The sequence below is a fragment of the Pleurodeles waltl genome, chromosome 9, assembly GCF_031143425.1.
Source record: "Pleurodeles waltl isolate 20211129_DDA chromosome 9, aPleWal1.hap1.20221129, whole genome shotgun sequence".
NCBI classification, from domain to species: Eukaryota; Metazoa; Chordata; class Amphibia; order Caudata; family Salamandridae; genus Pleurodeles; species Pleurodeles waltl.
In genome coordinates, this window is record NC_090448.1 from 750,837,514 (window position 1) to 750,861,584 (window position 24,071).

The 24,071-nt window shown below is 45.2% G+C and overlaps 1 protein-coding gene across 1 annotated transcript in view; it reads left to right on the forward strand.

Annotated features, from left to right (window-relative positions):
• The first annotated feature begins 3,501 nt into the window (after positions 1-3,501).
• The window catches only part of LOC138259915 (UTP--glucose-1-phosphate uridylyltransferase-like), an 89,438-nt gene continuing 68,868 nt past the window's right edge, over positions 3,502-24,071 (forward strand). The window contains exon 1 of the mRNA XM_069207895.1: positions 3,502-3,919. The gene's annotated coding sequence lies outside the window, so the exon portion shown is untranslated. The remainder of the gene's footprint in view (positions 3,920-24,071) is intronic.

Genomic DNA, 24,071 nt, shown 5'->3' on the forward strand with positions numbered 1-24,071 from the left:
GGGCCTGGGTAATCCGTTTTTTCACCCTTCCATAGAGTCTTTCACGAAGTTTATAGCCACACTCCTTGATCCCAATACCCTTGACGTGTTTCAACCTCGTTATTTTCTTTTCTTCCAAATCGAAATGTTAAATATTGTATATCTCAATGCAGATAGGTGAGAAACTAACAGGGTTTCACGGGCACATGCTTAAACTTTTCAGATTCTTTTAATCGTTTTGTCGTCTTTTTCTCTTTAAACACAGCATTTGCCGAACAGACTGCGAGCTACTTAAAAACATTAAAAAGGTATGCCTTCATGTTGTAACTGGTCATTGTTAACATGTATTCGCAAAATCTGTATAACCACTCAGTATATTGTTCCACCAATTTTTAGCATTCCTTATGGTTCTCAACAAGACAAGTTAGTAAGATTTTTTGGAGATCTATTTTGGACTTACTGGCATTTCCCCTCAGACTGAAAAATGCTATATATAGCCATGTAAGATAGTCACACCAGCCCAAGTCCTAAGGAGAACTCTTAGGGTCAGAGGTTGAAATTCGTTGGCGGTATTGGAAACAAGGAATGTGGACTATAAATTTCTCGAAAGACCCTATGGAAGGGCGAGATAACTGACTAACTAGACCCTAACCCTTTATTCTGTCCGTACCTTGCTCAATTGTACAATCAGATTGGGATTTCCAGTGAAATGATGAACTCGTTTTACCAGGTGTATAAACAAAACATTTTGGATTGGTCTCCTAGTAGATTGTTACTGTTGTCATTTATATATTCATATTTGTCACCACACAGTGGTCACTGTTTTTTGTTGGGGTGCACTAATGGTCACTCACTTTTGTGCAAAAACATGATTTTTCGATTGAGGAGGGGCATATGCCTTAGGCAATGTCATCAAGATGTTAAGAGAAGTTTAATTATTTTTAAATGTTATGCTGTGTTATATGGTGTTTACATGTAAAACATAAATTGAAGAGAGAATTCTCCATTTATTGTTGCCATGCAATTGATTTGTGTGCTCTGACTGAACGTCATAGTCTGTATCTGTTTGAATGACTGATTAAGGAAATGGGTGAGGAACCTTTTGTGTATATGCTGCTAGAAAGTTGCCATTTTCTTGTCCTGATGATTTGGTGCCTGCTGCCTATGTCCTAGGTCACATGACTGTAAAATAGCTTAGCTGTTGGGCTTTGTGTATTCCTCCCAATCAGTGAGACAAATTGGGACCTGGTGCTGGCAACATGGTTGGGGCATACCTGTTCCATGCCATGCTTACATTTCTAAGTGCTATCTTTAGTCCGCACAAAAAGGAACCTGACACAATAATTTTGTCCAATTCAATTCAAAATACTTTATTTGGTTGTAAATCCATAAAGCACATATATCCTCACGAACAATACAAACATATAAATAACATGCATATTAAAAATAGAGAATAATACATAGTGTTTACAGAGTGACTTGTCCCGGGGACACCTGCCATGGAGATCCACAATCATTTTGTCACCCTAGCCTTCTCAGAGCCTTGGCAGGGGAAGGAATGAACTTTCCAGAACCAGATGTGGAGCTAGCCTAGAAAATTATCCTACTTCAAAGGCTGCCACCAGGTATAAATATTGGACCTCTTGAACCACTCATCAGTACACTTCGGGACCTGTGCACATTACAGAAGGACTGCCTTATTACCCAGAGGACTGCCCTGCTGCTTGAGGCCTCCCCTCGTCTCTGAGAAGGAAGACGGGACCTGCTTCCTTCATACCAGGCTAACCTGACGACTCCAAGGATCAAGTAGATGAAACCTGTTCTGAGCTACTGGGACACAATATGCTTCTGAGGCATCCCTGCAACTGCCCAGCTGACCTGGTGCAACAGGACCTGTGTGAGCCCTGCTGGCTTCTGCTAGAGTGCGCCCCTGATCCCCAAGGGATACCTGATACCTTAGCTGGCATCAGAGTGCACTCCTCTGGAAGAAAAGGAAAAATCCTGGCCCATTTTCATTGACAATCTACCACCCATGCTGCTCGCCAATGTGATGCTCCGGAGAACCTGACACTTCATGCTACAGTGACTGCCAGCGACAAATGGCAATGCCTGATCTGTACTTTGTGCAAAAACAGGAACAACCGTCCAAGGTGACCCCCAATGCGAAGCTCCGGCAACCATCATCCACAATGCCTGACTGGATCTTTGCAATGCAGCAACACCCGACCTTGTTGCTAGGCCTGCTATTTGCACTACAGTGATGACCATCCGCACACAGGACTAACCTGGTCCCTGTATTCTACCTGTGCTCTAATGTGATTAGCCTGAAGTTGTGACTTTCCTTGGTCTAGCTCGACCAGATGACTGTGAGTGGTGTGTTGCACTTTTAGGTGCTACTTCTACCTAAACGTTTGAGACTACATTTCTCTGGTTCTATTGGTTAGATTTTTGTTGTTCTGGTCCATTTTTTTTTTATTAAAATGTATTCTATTTTTGTAAGTTGGTTTGGGATTTTTCTTGGTTGGTGTTTTCACTTTATTATTGTTTGTGTGCTGCAACACTACTTTACTCTTTGCCTCTAAATAAAGCCTGACTGCTTGTGTGCCAAGCTACCAGAGGGTTAAGCACATGATAGTTTTGGGGATTTTTGTGGTTTACCCTGGCAATGATTGTGGTTGTTGCTTGAGAAGGGTATTCACTCAGCTCAATCAAAAACCTTATTTCTTACAGAAATATTTTCAAATGGCCTCCAATCAGCACCCAGAAAACAATCACACATGCCCTTGTCACAAGCAAGCTGCACTATGGGAACACTCTCTATGCCAGGATCAACAAAAAACTCACCTGGAGAGAACAGATCATTCACAACTCGGTGTCCAGAATCACTCTAAAACTCCCATGCTGCACTCACATCACACCAGAGGGAGCTCTGCGGGCTCCCCATACACAAATAAACACAATGCAGACTCCTCATCTATACTTTTAAGGCATTATAAACAAATGGCCCACCATGCCTCAACACCCACATTCGCCTTCACAAACCATCCAGACACCTTTGCTCATCTGGAGACCTACTTGCATACATACCATGCATACGGAAAACCAGATTAGGCGATTGAGCCTTCTCCTACATCACTCCTAAAGCGTGAAACTGCCTACTGTTACACCTAAGACCCTCCTCCTCACTTCTTGAAACCTGCAAGAAACTTAAGACCTGGCTTTTTGAGTAGTCCCACTAGGCACTAGGTTTGGTTAGATTCACACATGCTAAGCGCCAGGATACCCTGCCAGGGAATAGCACGCTCTACAACTCTGCATAACATTACATTTCTGCTGTTACTAGGGGTAGGCGCCTCATGCATTCTCACTGTGCACGTGACGCAGGTCTGGGGTTACATCTTACTTGTCCATTACGTCGTTTGGTCAACTTTCTAGGAATGAGGCAGCAAGTAACGTGTAGCAGCGTCATGTTCACATCCTGGAGCCTCGGGGATGGGCTGGTCCGTAGGCAGCTTCCGCGCTGCGTAGCAAAAAGGAGTGGCGTCACCGTACCCGCCTCGCCCTGGCCCCCTACATGTGCGGTGGGACTGGGCAGGGAACTCTAGGGAGCTTGAAAGGACATCCGACAACCCAGCCAACCCAATCCGGACATCAAACCAACGAGACCTGTCCCAGCAACGGGACGCCAGGAACCCCCGCGAAGCCAGCGTGAGCCCTGCAACGCACAACGACAGCACAATACTCACACTTCAACACAGTTAAACAAGAACTTGAGTAACCCAACGGTCCTGGCACTGACTTTTATACGCCCGCGAAAAAATCAGTAAATTAGCTGTGCGGACCTGACGGGAACCGGGAAGATCGCAGCAGTAGCAGCGTAAATAAACAGGAATTTAACCATCTAGAGCCGCCGGGGCTCGACGACGTCAGCGCCGGATAGGTAAGCCTACCATCTGGGTCGGATCGTTGGTTGTTTGCGGAGGTTAGGGACAGAGGTACGAAGAGAAGATAAAGGGACAAACATAGAAATGAGAGAAAAGATAAGGGGAGAAAAGGAAAATCGTACTCTACTACAGGTCTCCACCCTTTTAGTTTTGCAGGTTAAACCTTTTCTTTCTACAGCTTTCCCATGGACGTAATTTAGGGGTCGCAAGAGGTCGCAGCTGCGACCCTTGGCTTGCCCTTTGCGACACCTGGTACTGCCTGTGCTACCCCTGGCTTCAGAGGTAGCAAATTCAGTTCCAGGAACACAGAGGCAGCTCTGTCTTCGTGGCAGTCAGTTGGGGCTCACTCTGTTTGTTTTCTGTTAATTTTTATTACCCTAATAGCGAGTAATAGTATATTATTAACTATTAGGGTAATACAAATGGGATACAGTTAGCTGGCAAAATACCCTCCCACTTCCAGCTGGGGTAGGTGAAATGCGTTTAAATAGATGTGTGTGTGATTGCGGGAGAGAGTGTTCACGTGAGAGAGTGTGTGTAAGTGTCAGTGTGTGTGTAAGTATATGTGTGTAAGTGAAAGTGGGGGTCAAAGTGCGTGTGATGTCCCTTCCGCTACCCCTTGCAATTTGGTGAATTGACGTCGATGAGTTTTCCTTCGACATCTTGCTGTAAGTTTACATTCTTATGTGCATTACTATTGTAATGATGAATTGTTTGAGGGTTGAGCAAGGTTTGCTGGCAAGAGGTAGGATATTATAAGTCGCGTGAGCGTAGTTCGAGAGATTTGTCTTGTGTTACGTGAAAATACAGACCAAAAAACACAATTGCAGCAAAAACGTAGTGACATCCACATCTACTGACAAATTAACCACCATGCACAAATACATGCCTTCAAAAATGTCAACATGTTTGAAAGTCCTAAATTCAGGCACTTTGTGCCTATTGGAGGACTGGGTCAATTACTGTTCAAACTCACGTCATCTCATATTTGGGTCAGGTGCTTGCTATGGTTGTAAGGGCATGCCATGTTTGTGCTAGAAGAAATGTACGTAGAGTAGATATTTTGCTAGTAAATGGTTTTGAACCTGTTTTCAGGTGGCAGCCTAGTTTTTGCACCTTCTCTTTCTCATATCTGTGGATTTCTAGCTTGCACATGATACTCTCCACATAGTGGTCGGAGGTGTAGGTAGGTTTTGTGAAGCTGAGGTCTTTGTATAGGAAGTCAAATGTTTTGATGAAAATTAAAGCTGGACTGGAAACTAGAAGAGTGTGCTTTGTGCGTGCGTGTGTGTGGTTGGGTTTGATGAGCTTTTATTTGAAAAAATTGCTAATATTTTGAGGTGTGGCACGAAGAAGTCCCTTCATGGGGGAATGGGGAGAATTCTGACAGACATTAAAGAAGCAAGCTGCTGCCATCTGTTTTCAAGATAAGATCCTAGAGTTTGTGGTAAAAGTTGATCGGCGGAACATACAATTGTTTGAGCAAATCAGGTTGGTACAAATGGATTCATATCTGTGCAAACCCAAATAATTTGGCTCAGGTGTGAATGTGGATGACAAGTTGTTAAGTTTCTTGTTGACAAGCCACATGTAGATGGCCCGGGAGGAGGGTAGAATTAACTCCGTTTTTTGGGTCTGAGTTTGAGGTACCTTGAACACATCCCTGATTGAGTTGTGACAAGGAAGACATTAAGGTAATGTTGGGTTACATGTCTTGTGTGTCATCTTTTATTTAGAGGAGAATTTCTAAGCATTTCACGGAAACCATTACAAAACTGAGCAAGGCATAACGTTTCCTGTCACCACAATAACTAAACACGAGCAAAAGAGCATTGATTTCTGTAGTTCGATTGTTGGCCTTCCCAGAACTGTGTGATAGGTCACCGATACATAGATTTTGCTGTGATGCCAACATAATAGTAATTGGCTCTATAAAAATTAGAGTAATTTAAATTAACATATAGAAGTTGAAAACAAGATTGTGAAGTTAAATGTTAGTATGAAGCCAGTAATCCAGAAGTAATTGTTTGAGAGGGGAGGGAACTGGGATGTTCCCATTACAATGATTTGGGAGATTCCTTTGAGAAAAGAGGCAATCAAGGCTGATTCATTGTATATCCATACAGGCAGCAAGAGGTCTGTGAAAGAAGCAGTGGTCCACCATGTAGAAGTAATGTAAAACTGTATCAGGACAAGTGGGAATGGTTGGCTGTAGTGTTGCCTCTGGCACCTACTCATAATGCAAGAGGCTGTGTATGTCCTGGCGTGCTTGGATTTGATTAACAACTGCCTTTTCAGTTTTTTCGACATTGAATGGGAGATGAGTTATGGTATAGGAATTTCTGAGGTCAAAAGACTCAGACGTTGATTCTTTTAAGAGTGGGGAGATCTGGTTTGTGTCTGGACAAGAGTTGAAGGTGTCTGTTGAGGCATTAATGACGAGGAGTAGTGAGTTGATGGCTTCTCTGTGAGGATTAGATCACGGATGAAGAAAGACGTCATTCATATGACATGTCTTGACAGGAGAAAGTACGGAATAGTATAAGGTTTTGCTTTTACACTAGGGCCCTTTGGTGCTGGGAATTAAGAAGAGGAGTGGTGTTAAGATGGTTGCAAGAAGAGGAAAGTTTTGAGTTTCTTCATGAACAATAGTTGGAAGATGGTAATTTTCAGTTCAAGTTGCAGTTTTTTCCATGAATCAAGGTGGAAAACGCTTTTCCTTTGTATGAGATTTTTTTTGCGGTACTGAACAAGAAGATCATCAGAGGACGATAAGCTAATGCATGTGTGTGTGGGGCTAGAAACCTAAGGGCCAGATCTACAAGAAAGTGGCGCATCGATCCTGATGCTCCACATTTCTTGTGCCGCCCCACCTAACAACACCATGGGTGCACCGTATTTACAATATAGCACATCATGGCTCTCGTTTACACTATAGAGTAATAATTTATGAGGCTTTTGTGGTGCTTTGCTGGATTAGCGCCATAAATTATGGAGTTAGTGCAGCAAAGCACTAGGGAGGCCCATAGGCTACTATAGGCCCGTCTCTTTAACACCTGCCTGAGCAGGTGTATATGCAGTTTAAATTTGCTGGAATAGCGGATCCTCCAGTTGTGCTCGGCTCGTCTGTCTTTTTACTTTAGTTTTGAAAGTGTGTGTCTCTTTGATTTTGTTGACAAAGACATCAGCTTTCGGTATTGACCATAGCGTGTAATTTGAATAACTTGTTGCAGACAGTTGAACAAGGGGGAGAGGAGAAGACTTTTCACAGATGGCTGGGACCTACCCGCTGCCAAGGTCTTATAAGAGTATTGGTTTTAAGGGAAGGTTTAAGTTAAAAAGGTACATTTTTATAGTAGTTACAGCATTGAAGACAGGAGAGGGTGCAGAATGATACCTATAGAGGGGTAGAATAAAGGTTAATGGGGGCCTCAGCGTCTGAACTATGCCACAGATCTTATTGATTGTTTCAGTAAAGAATTTGTTGTTCACTATTGATCCTTCCTGTAGCGTGTAAGTTGGAGGGGATAGAATTCAAAATTAATTTGTGAGAGTTGGAGCTACTGGCATTGTCTTTTACCCGTGTATTTTGGTTTGGTCCCCTCCAACTCACAGGAATGACCATCGAGCCCCGCCTCCTGCCCCTGAATACTAGAGTGTAGTTGTGACTGTACACCCACTTTGTTGGAGATGCAGTAGCCCTGAATTGCCATCAAGGCTTCCCACTTTCCCCCACTGATGAGGTTGAGCCCACATTGTTGAGCCAGCATTGTGTGATGCACTCACTCAGCTAGACCCAAAAAGCCTGATCCTCAAGCATCCTGGGGTTGAAGCGCATGGTAGGGACACTAGGTCTAGGCAAGGACCACCTGAAGAAACACAATACAGGGGAATGATCGGAGTATGTTTTTCCCTGATACTTTACCCCCACCTCCCTGAAGTTCAGCACCCTGCAAATATAAATTCTGTCAAGTCGGACCTCAAAGTCGTGCAAGCCAGAGCGGTATGAATATACTCAAGCCTCGGTTGGGCCCCCTGCAGCAACCTACCAGATCCCATTGTACAACCCAGGAGTGGGCAGTGTCCACCAGCCTGCCCGCCTGTGCACCACTCAGGGGTGGATGTGATTTATCCAAGCTCAGGTCCACTAACAGTTAAAATTGCCCCCAATTACTCTTCTATATGGGACCATTAGCGACAGGAGAGGGACCAGTCCAGTGAGGAATGATGGCTGGTTTACTTTCAGGCCATAAATATACAGCGGGGCAATATCCCAACTGTCCAAAAAACCTAATACCACGACGTAATGCCCCCCAGGTCAGTAACTGCTCTGCAATTGAAAGGAGTCCCCAGGGCGGATCCAAATAAGAGCCCCCCGCGAAAAAGCGGGGTAAGAGGTAGCGTATAGTAAGCCTCACCAGTGCCCTCTGAAATCCGACCGTCAGTCCCTGTAAGATGTGTCTCCTGGAGGAATACAAGGTGCACTCCTCTAGGTTTCAAATAAGACAGGACATTATAACTTCTAGAGGGGGAAGAGAGGCTTTGCACATTCCACATGGGCAATTTAACTTGTGCTGTCATGGAAAATGAACTAAAAAGGGGGAACATATGAGTACTCCACACTCATCTGCCCCCAGTAAAGACAGTGGAACCTCACCATACCAAACATAGAAATTCCACAGCCATATTGGCTCCACAGACAAGAGATAAAAATGCAAAACAAAGCACAGTACTATAGAAAAAAATCCCCCCTACCCCCCTCTTCCCCCCCCCGGGACGGAGGCATACAACCATCCTGTCCAAACAGCACACCACACAAGGCACATCAAGGAGCCAATGAAGGGCTGAAAGGGAAACTAGTTCCTTAATGGAAGACTATGTGTAGGGAAGGAGCTGCCAGCTGGAGCGGAAAGACCAACACTCAAGCAGTCAAACAAATTCTATTGGACACATCCTGCAAGTCTCTTCCTGCCCACCTTCCCCCCCCACAGACCACCCAAACAGGAATAAACACATCAACACAGGAGAAATCAACCACACCTTCACCCCCTCCCTCATACTACAAAAAGGAAACCAGTGCAAGATATCCGTGGGATGCCAGGTTGGTAGCATCAGACAAGATCACCCACTGGCCCCATGGCGACCCCTAACAGAGTATTCTCAAGTCCTGGAGCAACTGAATCCTCCAAGTCAGAAGTAGAGCTGTACTGTTTCAGGGATGGGCACTGAGAGGAGCCCTCACTAACCCCAGTGGAGGTGGTGGTTTTAATTGCTTTTGTTTGCTCCACTGCCACCTGCGATTTAGTAATTTGAGATGCCTCCCTGCGCCGGGATCGTTGTCGCCTTGGGAGCAAAGCCGCCTCAGGCCTGGCACCTCAGGCTGCACAGTGCCCTTGTCATAGAGCTAAAGCCAGTACCATGCCGCAAACGGGTCAGTGAAGAACTGTACATTATCAGCAGCCTGAACTCTCAGCCAAGCAGGGATGAGCAAGGAGTAAAGCAGACCCAGGTCGCGCAGTTGATCCCCATGCAGCAAGTAAGGATCTGTGTAAATCCACCCTCGGACCATTGATTAGTTGAGAATATAGGCTCAACAGGCCAAATGCTGGCGTCCACGCCCCCGCAGGATCCCCACAGCCAGCGATACCTCCCCACAGCCCGCCGATACCTCCAATGTGGGCCAACCGCCCAGTCAAAAGTGCGTGGGTAGCTCTAACCCCCACCTTTTCTGCAGCCTCCCCTGGGGCCTGGGAACCTCCAACACAACTCGCCTCTGAATCCAGGAGAGGCGAGGCACCAACAGAAGAAGACGAGCTGGGGAAGCGAAATGCATTTGTAGCCACCACAGTCAGAGTGTGGCTGCCATCTTGGTTGAGGGCGGAGACTGGCTGCGGTTAATCCACACCACATGCTGGCTCTGTCGAAGTTTGTTGCGCCTTCCTAACCGCACACGTAGTTAAACTTTGCTGGAAAATGGCCTCTCTGAAGGTTCACGCCAAACTTTTTGCCTTCCTCCTTCTCTTTTTCTAACCTCATTTTTGTTGACTTTAGAACTCTGGACACTTTACCACTGCTAACCGGTACTAAAGTGCATGAGCTCTCTCCCTAAAACATGGTAACATCGGCTCATACCCATTGGCATAATTAATTTACTTGTAAGTCCCTAGTAAAGTGCACTACATGTGCCCAGGGCCTGTAAATTAAATGCTACTACTAGACTGCAGTACTGGTTGTGCCACCAACATAAGTAGCCCCTTAACCATGTCTTAGGCCTGCCTTTGCAAGGCGAGTGTGTGCAGTTTCACTACCACTTCGACTTGGCATTTACAACTACTTGCCAAGACTTAAACTCCCCTTTTTCTACATATAAGTACCCCCTAAAGTAGCCCCTAAGTAGCCCATATGGCAGGGAGCTATATAAGTATAAGGGAGGACATGTATTTATGTGTTTCACTGGTAGTGTAAAACTCAAAAATTTGTTTTCCTCTACTGTGAGGCCTGCTCCTCACATATACTAGCATTAGAAATGCCCTCATATACTTTTAAATGGTAGATTCTGATCTGGAAGGAGTAGCCCTGTCATTTTTAGTATGGCCAGAATGGTAATAGGAAATCCTGCTTGCTGGTGAAGCTGGATTTAATATTACTAATTTAGAAATGCCACTTTTAGAAAATGGACATTTCTCTGCACATACAGCCATCTGTGCCTTACAACCCGTCTCCAATCCACATCTGGTCTGTGCTGGTTGACAACTCCCCTTGTGCATTCCACACAGACAGCCATCATCACAGGACACTGTCACGTCTGCATTCATGTGCATACTGAATGCGTCTCCCTGGGCAGGAAGGGTGGAGGAGCTCTCTCTTACTCTTCAAAGGCCAGTGGTCTGCCCACACACAAAGGACTGATAACCACCCACAGAGATCCAGGCAGACAGGACTGGGCTGAAAGGAGAACTTGTGCACTTCAAAATCAGTCTTTGAACTTTCCCTTACTTCAAAGGCACTTTTGGGTATGTATAATAGGTCTTTGACCTCACCAAATCAGACACTTCTGGATCTAAACACAAACTCTGTTAAAGGATCTGCTTAGGTGCCCAAAGGACTCATCTTGACGGCTTTGCTGAGAATGACTGCTGGCCTGGTTGTTGCCCTGCTGCCTGCTGGCCGCTGACTTTGCTGGAAGGACTCTGCCTTCCCCAAAAGTGCTCTCCAAGGGCTTGGAGTGAGCTTCCCTCCTGTTGTGAAGTCTCAGAGCCGACAAAGGCTTCTAGCTAGTTCACCGACTTCAACTACGCCAGTACCGACTTCAGTGACTCCATCACCAACGCTGCTGCCTGATGCCACACTGCTGCCTGCTCCGGTTCCGTGGTCCTCACTGCACACAACGACTGCGGCTTGAAATGCAAGTCTGACGTCGCTGCGCCGCTGCTGACGGCCCGCATTGTGATCGGGACACTGTGAAGTCGACACATCACATCTTGACCAACTGGATCCATCGACCCCCCCCGCCCCCGGGTCACAAGGAACCAATGCCTCACCACCGACACAGCACCAGCTTCCCCTGCAACCAGACGGAACCACCACCTCGCCTCCTTTATCTCACAGTATGGAACCAATGCCTCACCTGCCAGGACGCCATAAGGGACTGATGCTGCACCGGCTCCAGCAATGCAACACCTCCACGACTGTGTGCAATGTCTTTGTTTCTTCGTTCTCAAAGGTACTGTGCCTGGGGGTCCGTGCAACTCCATGACTGGAGCCTGTGGTGTTGGACCATTGGGAACAAGTCTGTCAATGACGCCGTGATCGCCTCAGTTGGAGCTATTGTGTTTCTAAGTGCTTTAGTGGAATTTCATCTTTAAAAATTCATAACTTTGCTTGTGTACATTGGATTTTCATTGTTTTTACCATATTTTATTCAGATAAATATTATGTATTTTTGTAAACATGTGTGGTGTATTTTTGTGGTGTTTTCTCTGGGTTACTGTTGAGTTATTGCACAAATACTTTACAAATTGCCTTCTAAGTTAAGCCTGTCTGCTCTGTGCTAAGCTACCAGAGGGTGAGCAGAGGATAATTTGGGTTGTGTTGTGACTTACCATGACTAGGTTTGTGGTCCCGACTTGGACAAGGGTGCATGCCTCTGCTAACTAGAGATCCATTTTCTAACAATGTTTCATTGAGATAGCTAGATATAGGAACATTTGGTTGACATTTGACACAAGAGAGAGAGATTGAAGTCCATGATTACCCGTAGGATCCGTCCATGGGCCGAGTGGCTTGTTTGAGGCTATAATTCTTGTGGCCAGATGTTCAAGAAGTAGTAGTTGGTCGGATTTCCAGAAACAATATTTCGGTTTTGTACTTCTTTTGCTTGAGGTAGGTGGATAACATCAAATGGTCAGCTGCTTCAAGGTATTGATCAAAGTAACAGTAGTCAGGATTGGATGTATTTTCTAGCTTTGCTATGATTTGCTTATTATTTGTGTATTTAAAGCCTCGAGGTTGAAGGAAGAGTCAGACAGTGTCAGGATCTTACAATTGATGACTGAGTCAGAAGTTAGATAGTTCCAGCACCTGGGTTGCAGTTTGTTGCATTAGAATTTGAGCCTAAACAGGCAATTTAATGCAACTGAGGGAAAAGGAGGACATAGGGGGATACAACAAAAAAAGAACACTGCTACCAATGTGAGACGGCCTTATTCTGAGGTAGCCATTCTAAACCACAGATAAAAGCCAAGTTTAGCACACAGCAAGGCACAATTAATAATAACTAGTTAGGATATGTATTCTGTGCAGGAGCTCAACTGGTTCAATTAGGGAAGGCACAATGGTCATGGGAATCTCTTTGAAGATGAAGAGAAACCGTCATCAGAAAAAGTAAATGTCTGGGGGTATGGCTGACGCTGATGCTTGTGTGACGATTTGCACTAGGGTTGTGTTGCTGTCTGGACCTTTTTGACACCCGACATATAGCGGGCACGTCTGCCCCTTATCCGGGAGAATTGAAGGGGAATTGAATGAGCTAATAGTGCTGGAAAGTAAAATCGAGCTGACGCATGCTCAACTGTAGAATTGTAGTTAACTTGCTGAGGCAAAGGAAGCTGTGCCAGGCTTAGCAGGCAGCAACCTAGAGTGCGAGGAAGGCTACACTCACAGACATGTGACCTTATCAAGGGTAGAGTGACCAGGCTAAACTGGCGACTCTGCACAATACCAGGAGGCTATGAGCCACAGAGCACCACATAATTGGAATGGATAGCAGATGCAACTTAACGGTTAAGGTACACTTATTATGAGAGAGCTCAAACGTACTCTCAGAGACTCTTCTACTTTCACCAGTCATGGTTTGGAAACTACAGCCTAAGCAAGGGCTGGGCCTTTGCCCCTATGGGAACACAACCTTCTGTTAATCACAGGAGTAGCAGGATCATTAAGCCTACCCAAATTGTGAGACTGAGACGATCTGGCCCTGGAGGGAAAACATCAGAAAAGAATTGGAGGCCTGAGGAGGATCATTGTCAGTTCACTTTAAACTCTACACTAAGACCCACAAGGGGCAATGCGTCACATGAAGAAATCCGACATTTCTAAAAATGCATAGAGGCCTTCAAACCTGTTGGTACTCTGAAGAACCCAGAAGACATGCCGCATTTGTCAACAGGTCCACTATGGTGACATCCAAAGGAGGGAACAGCAACCACTGACCAAACAAGATTGCATGGCCTGCCTATCATAGACGCAAAAAACACAATGATGGACTCTTAGAAGCCCATATGTATACAGCCCAAAAAACGGAATGGACTTTATGTGAAACATTGACGAAAGAGATAGAGATGCAAGCCATTAGAAAAGGAGTGTGCGAACAAGGATGCAATTAGCTCATTACAATATAAACCAAAGAACCTCAGGTGGCTTTCTGGGTGCTAACAGAAGAAGTAGAAGTCATAAAAAGAAAATGTGATGACCTGAGGACAGAGCACGTCTAGGTAACAAAAGAATCCAGAACACCAGAGAAAACAAGGAAGGACCAGGTGTGAGACAATACTGTAAGGATCTTTTTAACTAAACTCTGGGTGCAGATACCACTAACAACAGTGAAATTGTGAGAGCATAAAGGGTGGATCTGTCAAGCTTGGAATCCTGAGGCCTCCCTTGCTACATTCTGGCCAAACCAGCTGGATTAGATGAAAAGGTTAAGATTGTACTAGCTGCCTGCAGGAAGCCATGACATATATTGGATGCACATTGCAACTATTCCAGGATATTTCCCTGGCTATCTTGGCCAGAAGAAGAGCCCTTAGAGACATTACAATGGAACTTAGAAACAGGTAAACTAAATACAGAAGGACCTACCCTTGTGTCTTACTTTGTACAATTGATGGCTAATTCAGGATGATTAGCCCTGTGAACAAAGAAGGAAGGATCTTGGGCACAAACACTACAATCTCAAGGCCACCAATCCCTTTAACGGCTCCACAAAGCCATTTGGACACTTCAAGTGGGCAAGGATGGCTAAACAAATGCAAAGAGGAAACCGGCGAGAACAAGTTAACCAAACAAAGTGTGCCCTATGAACATTTCAATATCAGAATCTAATACTTCATTGCCAAGTGGCCTTCATAATGACAGATTGAGACAGGCCTACGTGTAAGATGGTTGGGGGTACGGGTAACGGCCAGGGAGGAAGGTATTCCAACACCTCAAATGCATAATTCCTATTTGAAATTAGACATAACTTGTTACACATTAATGTTATGCTTATTTTGGGGTGAAGGGCCGGGGGAAGGGAGGAAATAGAAACCGTGGCTCCTAGATGAACAGGGAAAGGAAACATGCATGCACCAGCGGCAAATGTGAAGATACTCAACAACCTGCTAGAACTTCTTCAATAAGAGATTTTGTTTAGAATTCTGTCATGGAATGTGTGGGTTTCAGTTCACCCCTTAAGAGGCAAAAAGTGTGGAAGATCATAATGCAATAAGCACAAACATAATTTGTCTTCAAGAAACGCATCTTTTCTCTAGGGCACAAGACTCACAGACTATATTTAAAACAATACTTTGCCAATAATAAAGACATTAAACTCTAGTGAGTGCTTCTAGCATTGCAAAAACATATTCTAGAAGTGCTAGAAACGAATTCTGACACCAAGGAGATTGTAGTCCCATTTCCCACTAATAACAATCAGGAACTCGTATAACTAATCCTAGACCAGCTCTATAAGGAAGCTATAGGTGTGATCGCTTGGGCAGGATATTTTAATAAGGCACACAGCCCCATTTGAAACAACACCCGCTAGACATTTTTAGAAGAATTTGTATGGACACACTAAACAAAATGAAAATCTTAGGTCTAGCCGACCTCTGAAAAGAAATACCCGTCAGACAAGGGGTACACATTTTACTCACATAGGTATTGTTCATTAGGGAGAACCCCACAAGTGACAACCCATCATGAAATTCGACTATGCCACATTTAAAGAAGGATACATGAGAAAGTGCTAAAAAGGAAATTAGTTTCTCTTTTACCTAAATGAGAAAGGAGACACAAACCCAGCAAACAATTTGTTCACTTTTAAAGTAGTCATAAGGTGGAAAGCAATAGTGATAAAAACGCATGAGAGACAAATTTGACTAAACCAAAACTAGAAGCAGGTCTGAAAAACATGTAGCAACAAATACGGGGAGAAGAAAACCCTAACCCTAATGAGAGGGATAAATATGGTTGAATTTATAACTTTTCCAAAAATCTTAAAGTGCCCAATTATATACAAAACAAAATTATTTGAAAAAGCCAATAAGGCTGACAAAATGCTAGCCACAAGGCTGAGGTGTGCAAAAGAAAGTCATTTATTCCTGTCACAAGACAAGGGAATGGAACTTTAACAAATAGTGAAACTGCTAAATATGACACGTTCCTGGAATACTAATATAAACTCTATAAAAGCAAATCCCCAGAAGAGACTTAATAGAATAATTAAAGAATGGCCATCTTCCCACCTTACCATCATCTATGAAAGAGGACTTGGAACTTGAAATTACATGTCAAGAGGCCGAAAACATAATTAAAAATCTTCCATCTATGATAACAGTGTGCCCGAGATGACCAAATAGTTTCTACAAACGCCTGGAGTTTAGTTATATATTGAACAAAACTATTTAAGCCCTTCCGGGATGCGGGCACAGTTACTAAATACATGTGCGAAGCAGATATAGGGGGTCATTCTGACCCTGGCGGTCTCCGACCGCCAGGGCCACGAACGACTGAAGCACCGCCAACAGGCTGGCGGTGCTTCATTGCCCATTCCGACTGCGGCTGTAAAGCCGCAGTCGGAAAACCGGGTCCGGCGGTTTCCTGACGGATTAGCCCCGGCTGGGTGAATCCTCCATGGCGGCGCTGCAAGCAGCGCCGCCATGGGGATTCCGACCCCCTTCCCGCCAGCCTGTTTCTGGCGGTTCTCACTGCCAGAAACAGGATGGCGGGAAAGGGTGTCCTGGGGGCCCCTGCACTGCCCATGCCACTGGCATGGGCAGTGCAGGGGCCCCCTAACAGGGCCACAGTATGCTTTTCACTGTCTGCTTAGCAGACAGTGAAAAGCGCGATGGGTGCAACTGCACCCGTCGCACACCTGCAACACCGCCGGCTCCATTCGGAGCCGGCTTCAGTGTTGCAGGCCCTTTCCCGCTGGGCCGGCGGGCGCTCCCTTGGCGGGCGCCCGCCGGCCCAGCGGGAAAGTCAGAATGGCCCCCGCGGTCTTCTGACCGCGGAGCGGCCAATTGGCGGTTCCCGCTTGGCGGGCGGCAACCGCCACCCGCCAAACTCGGAATGACCCCCATAATCTTTAATCAGGGAAAGCTAAAGAACAATGGCCCTCATTAGGACCTTGTCGGTACATACATCCTACCGCCGCGGCGACGGCTGCCAAAAGACCATCACCGCGGCTAGCAGCTGTCCGCTGTATCATGACCACAGCCAGATTTCCGTCAGAAGGACGGCGGGAATCCGGCTGTGGCCATGCTGGCGGATGGCGGTAAGGCGGCGCTGCTCCCACCAGCAGCGCCATGCCAGTAGACCGCCGCCGGCCGTATTATGAGAATTAATAGAGCCTGGCTGTGTTCTGCTGGAGGACGCTGCTGCTGGCAGCAGTGCCTCATCCCGTCTCCTGCCGGAGGATCCCCTGGATCCAGGTAAGTGGGTGCTCCGATGGGGGGGCGGGGCGTGCTGTGTGTGGGGGGGGCGGTGTATGTCTGTGCGTGCGTGTTTGCGGGTGTGTGTTGCATGTTGTATGTGTGTGCATGTTTGGGGGTGTGCATGCGTGTATGTTGAGTTGTGTGAATGCGAGTATGTATGTAAGTGTGTGGATGTGTGTGTGAATGGATGTATACATGTGTGGATGAATGTTGGAATGGGTGTGTGTATGCGTGTGTGAAGGGAGGGGCGTGTATGAGGAGGGTCTGGAGAGGAAGTGGGGGGCGGGGAAGACACCTATCAGTGACCGGAAAGTGCTTCCCTGTCACTGATAGTGCCTACCGCCATGGTTTTCGTGGCGGTAAGGATGCCACGAAAATCATGGCGGTAGGTGGGGTCATAATCCCACAGGCGGGCAAGTGACAGCCACCGGGCTGGAGATTTAAATCTCCAGTCCGGCGGTCGTTACCGCCGTGGCAGTCGGTGTGGTACATTGGCGGTTTGGCTGCAGCCAATGTCATAATATGGAGGAAAGTACCGCCAGCCTGTTGGCAGTACTTTCCTTCATATTAACGCCGACCGCCGGGGTCGTAATGACCCCCAATGTGCCTCTTACAGGCCCACCAATTACTTAATGCAGATCTAGAAATCAATATGAATGTCTTGGCTAAAAGACACGGCAAAAATGCCTGTGAAGTAGACCCAGATCAGTCTGGATTATCCTGAGCAGCCAAATGTTTGATAAGAATGGAGAGTCCTACAATGAGCAGAGAAGGCAAATAGACAGTCAAACCCAGTGCTTGTATTAGTGATCAATCCTGAAATAAAACATTTGATCAGAGTGAATAGCCATTTCCCCAGTAGGTGCTTAAGGAGATGGGGCGAGCTTGTTTATGCAAAAAAATTATCTGGGCTAGCTACCAACAATAAGAAGCTAGGATAATGGTGAATAGGGCCAGGTTTTGAGGCTTTGCTCTCACAAGATGAATGCTTCAGGTGTGCCCCATGTCACCTCTCCTCTTTGCACTCTTCATTGAAGCTGTAACCCAATTGATACTCTTAGACCCGAGAGTGACAGGGATGACCTTTGGAGGACTCAACGTAACATTCACTGAATCGCAGATGATAGACTAATGACTGTATCCAAACCAGAGGAATCAACAGAAGCTGTCCCACTGTTACTTCAGCACTATATTTGGGCTTTGGGCTTTAAAATTAACTTCGCAAAATTGAAAATCATGGGGATCAAAATTGACCCTGTTGCTAGGGAAAGATTAAAGGAATCCTCCCCATTCAAGTGGTCGAAAAAGGCCTTGAAATATTTAGCCATCCACATTGCCCCATTTCTTAGGGATATTTATTACGCAATGATCTACCCCTAGTAATATTAAAAGTACACCATATGGGGTATTTTGAATATATCGTTCACATCCCTAGAGATTAATATACTGCTGAGACTTGTATTTATACAGACCCTTCCATTCATGATGCCTAAACAGGACTTGAAACAATTACAACAGGCCTCTGACCGATTTAAGTGGCTGAATAATCAAAGGTGGCTAGAACAATACCGTAATCCATTATGCTGTCAGAAGATGGGCCTCTCAGTCCTGGAGGTGTAGTTAATTGTGGCCCAAATATGAAGCACATGGGAATGGTCTCTAAGGAAAACAGAACAACATCGGCTTAATATGGAAATGCACTTGCCACTTATATGAACTCTTGCCCCCAAACATCATATACCAAAAATGGCATATGTGTCTGTTGTAACAAGACCACTGATGGAGACCTGTTGCTCACTCATCTAATCCACAGCAATCGTGACATTATCTTCACAATTTACACCCATATTAAATAATCTGGATTTCCCACTGGACTAAAAATAATTCACAATTTGGAGGGAGTGTGAATGAACTATGCTTCGAAATCTGTTCATAGACAAGATAAAAATAATTTTTTAGGTGTAAATTGAACTTTGAGTTTACAGACCTGAACAGGCTATTTGAGAACCTATTTCCCCAGTTATAAAACAACTAAAGGATTACTAGTGACCATTTACTCTTCACTCAAAATAGTACCACATAATCACGTTTTCATATATGCAGAAATTGAAAAGGGAGTAAGGATTTGAAATTAAAGAGGAAGCATGAACAAGATTATGGTGGGACATCCCAAAGCTGTCACACAATGCACAGGCAACAGAGACCTCGTACAAGATTAAATATGACTGATATTTCATGCCTCAAAATGTTAAATGGCTATTCCCAAGCATGGATAGGAAATTCTTGAGAGGGTGTGAGAATTATGGCTTGATGTTACATATATGGGGCTCCTGACCGACAATGAAAAAATTATGGAAAGGGAGATTAAACCATATTTGAAATACTACAATCTACCAATACCAAATGAGCCACTGGTGACAGTTCCAGGAGTGAGTCAGAGACAATGAGAGGGTCTAAGAAAATGCAACTGGCTGGTAGTGTCTCAAATGCTCCAGCCATGAAATAAGAAATAGCCACCCATTGGAAAAGGGCAAAAACGGGAGGAAGCAGTATCAGGGCCAAAAGACTATGGGATGTGATTGGAATAGAAATGATTACCTGGGAACTGCAAGCTGGATATAAAAATATGAACAAAGCTGAAAGCCAAAAATACACTATTTTCAGGAAGAATCATCTAATTTGAGAATGCTAAGAGCATTGACATTGTGTTGGAATCCTGAATTGTAACCTAGAAAAATGTAATTTTAGTTAATGATAATGTTAGGTGTTGTGAGGCTAAGGATGTAGTAGTAGATAAACGTTGGAGGGTGCACGGTGTTAGGGTGCGGGTATAATTCTTGCAGTATGCCCATTTCTCATGTTACCAGTACCACCTACAATGATCACAGGCTCTGACACACCCATCTGAACAGAGTTAATAACCCTCTACGTGCAGGAAAGAGTGCAGCCAAGATCTGTGGATATGAACACCACATTACTGTGTATGTCTGCAGCATGTATAGCTGTAGATCACATGCTTGGCAACATTGTACTGCCTAGTGTTGGGATTAGAATACAACAACCCGTTTTTCTTCATAGAAGGGTTTTCGAGGTGACTCATGGTACCTACTCTGAAACAAAAAATGCACCAAGGCACAGATTACGACTTAGATTGGGTTTTTTTCAGCCATCAGGTTCGAATGTCTTTCAGTGGCTCTGTTACCTATGTGTATGCGAGAAAAACTTCAGCATCAGAGAACAGAGAAAGCAAAACCATTGGACATGGCATTGAGAATTATAGAGTAACTGCGTAGGCTCAGGGAGGAGCCTGAGGCCAGTTATATGAGAATGAGTCATTGGTGTTGGAGAATATGACTTTTACATTTTTGCCCTTCCTTGTTAAAAGAGGTGCACATGATGTGACCAACAGTGGGTCTGTAATCTGTGTATTCCCAGAGACTATAGCCAAAGTGTGAAATGCCTACTGTTCAAAAAAGAGGGTTTGACACCTATGGGAGAGAAGGGCTCCCTACACAGAAATGCAGTGCCACGACTCTACAAAGTGCTTTACAAGCAGTAGCCAAGGACAGTGAGGGCTGTGATTCTGAGGAACAGCTTGGAGGTGGGGAGTGCATCTGGTACCACAGAGGTCCATGGGGAGCTACGTCCCGTTTCTTTCTTCCTTGATGACTGTGGACACGAAAGCCCTCTAGCTGCCTTATGACACTTAGGATGAAGATTATTCAAGGATTTTGGGGCTCAGTACAACGGAATAGTGACAACACACACAGCTTCAAACGGACACGCTAAATTTTCATACTGAGGATTTTCTCTCGGGTAATCAAACTGGAAAATACCTACAGGTCTACAGTAAGGAATGGCCTGACGACACCATGCCTAAAATGACCAGCCACCTCCAAAGAAAACTCAATAGCCGGCCACACTTTACTCAAGACCATTTACTGCTGAATAGCACTTTCGACATCAGAGGTTACTCTAGTAGATGAGATGGTCTTGTTGCACTTTCGACACTGAATATGGCGTTGACTTCAAAAGATAATTTTTTAACTCCAGGTAGAGAGTGAGCTACCCATATAGCCAGCTGTTCAACAAAGCGCTACATATGTGAGGTCGGGCGTGGGGCACATTGTTGCTCGACCGCCTAAATGTTGTCAGGTGATGCACAAGAAGCCTCACATTTGAGGAGGCATTGTTTGCCTATCTAGAAGTCTATAGCTGCTTTGCATCATAAGGTGCCGCTTCGTGTAGAGGAAGAGGAGTAGGGCTTCTTCATAAAACAGTTCACAGAAACAGACCCTAGCGGACAGCCTTTGCCTATGTTAAAGGCAATGTTAAAATATTCAGTGAGAAATTTTAAAGACATTGTTAGTGTGGGGGTTACAGCACCACAGGTGGAGAAAAAACTGTAAAACTTCAGAAAAGATAACATGTTAATCTGTGGCATATGCTTCCTGATTCCCTAGTAGTGCACGTAACACGTGGCACGTACAAAGGCATTAATGCAAAGGGGGACTCCCTGTCATACACTATCAGGATACCTCAACAAGTAAACTCAACCTGCACGACCAGAGCCCCTCCTTGAGGGGGACAGAGGGGCCGCTTCTTTAATGATTAGTATCCCTATTTGCCTGGACAGAGGAACACGCTAATCTGATAATGAAGATGCAAACCTAATGATAGTTCAAGTTAATGTACATATTACCACCACCTTACACACCACAATATTGAAGGCCAACATCACAAGATTACAAAGCGACGTATGCAGTATTAAGCCTTAGCTCAAGATGTTGTTAGCAGAATTGTGGAGATTTCACAAGTTGTCCCTATGTCGTTTAATGCTTTTATTTTTATTTTTAGAAGAGGGAAGACTCAGTATGGTCAACACGGAGCAAGAGGCAGATATTAACGGGGGGAGTAGAGGGAGAACGAATCCCTTATGTATATTTGTGGGGCTTTGGAGTATGGTCCCAAGGGAATGGAGGGGTAGACAACTGTCTGCCCCAATGTCAACTTCTGTGATAAGACTGTACCCCTGACATTATTATGGTAGTGACGCTGATTACTTGGAATATTAAAGAACTAACTCACCAGCGAAATGCCATAAAATGTGGAAATACTTAACGGACCAACACTATGATGAAATACCGCTGCATGAGAACCATCTTAGTTTGAGGGAGAATGGGGGGAGGACCATAGGCTCAAACATAAATAATACCCACAATTTTTTAAATCATCAGCCACGACTAAACATAATGGAGTGGCACTTACGTTTCATCAAGCTTTACAATTCCAACCCACCGGCCACCACACAGACAAAGAAGGGCGGTACATTATGGTGAAAGGGGAAATACGGGGACGCCAAGCCACTTTTGCCTCAGTATATATACCCAACACTAACCAAGAACGATTCCTATATGGGTGCTTAGAGGTACTGGGGGCCTTTGCGGAGGGAGATGTGTTTATGATGGGTGACTTTAACCTCACTTGGCACGCGATCCATGATAGCACACACCCTCACCACTCAACAACGGGGAACTTCTCACATGCACTGAAACAAGGAATGAAAGAGATAGGGCTGGTGGACTCCTGGAGGACACTCCACCCTAACAATAAAGACTACACATTTTTCTCACACACTCAGCGCACATATTCTAGGATTGACTATGTATTCTCTAGTCAGGGGGTGGTCCAGGAGCTTCATAAGGCAGGGATTCACTCTATCACCCTCTCAGACCATGTCCCAGTGGAGGTCACACTGGACTGGAGAGGAAACAGATCAAAAGCCCCGCGATGATACCTCCCCCTCCTCCCTAATAAGAGATAAGCCTTCCAGAAATGACATACGCAGCACCATCAGGGAATATTTTACACTCAACAACCCTGAGGACATTAACCTGAGCATAACATGGGATGCATTTAAAGCAGTGCTCTGAGGAAAATGTATTTCTCTAATGGCAGCACTGAACAAACAGAGGAAAGGGGAGGGCCGCGCATTAGAGGCGGAACTGTGCAGTGCCGAAGAAGCACACAAAACACGCCCAACCATACCCCTCCAACGCTCGGGAGGGCTGTAAGAGGCAAATTGAATGCTATATACACGATCAATGCAGAAATCACACTGCTGCGTCTACAGAGAATGTCTTGTGAGCAAGGGAATAAGGTGAGATCACATCTAGCTAGATTGCTACAGGCGGAAAGGGAAAGAATACATAGGTGAAAGATGACAACCTACCAATGAATTGACTAGTTCAGATGTGGAGACGGCTAACATATTTGACAGCGGCACCCTCCTCTGCTACTTCCCAAATAGAGTATGTAGGAAATATTGGCCTTCCCAAGGTCACGCCCATTGAGGAGACTGAGATACAGATGGGGATAAACCTCCTCAAACCACACATGTCACCTGAGCCAGATGGTCTTACAGCTCAGTTCTATAAAACCTATATCTCAGTGCTGATGCCCTACCTGACCGCCCTATTTAACCACATAAGCAGGTCAGGAGCCACCACAAATACAATAGGTGAGGCTCTTATCTCGGTGATTCCCAAACCGGGAAAATACCTTATGCCTGTAGCTCCTATAGACCCATAGCACTCCTGAATTTGGATGCAAAACTCTATGCTAGGATATTAACATCTCGACTCGAGGATTTGCTACCTGATTTGGTTCACCCGGACCAGTCAGAATTTGTAAAGGGTCGTCAGACACACAACAACATTCGCAGGATGATACACCTACTTGAAAAAACTCATAAGAAAAAGGACCTGGCCATTTTACTGAGTCTGAATGACAAAAAGACGTTTGATTGGGTAGACTGGGCCTTTATCGCCCATGTCCCTAGGACCTGTGGGTTCTGTGAGCGATTCATCAGGATGGTTAGGGCCAACTATGTAGCTCTACACTCCAGAGTTACGGTGAACGGTACCAGCTCAGGGCCAATGCGTTGACAAGG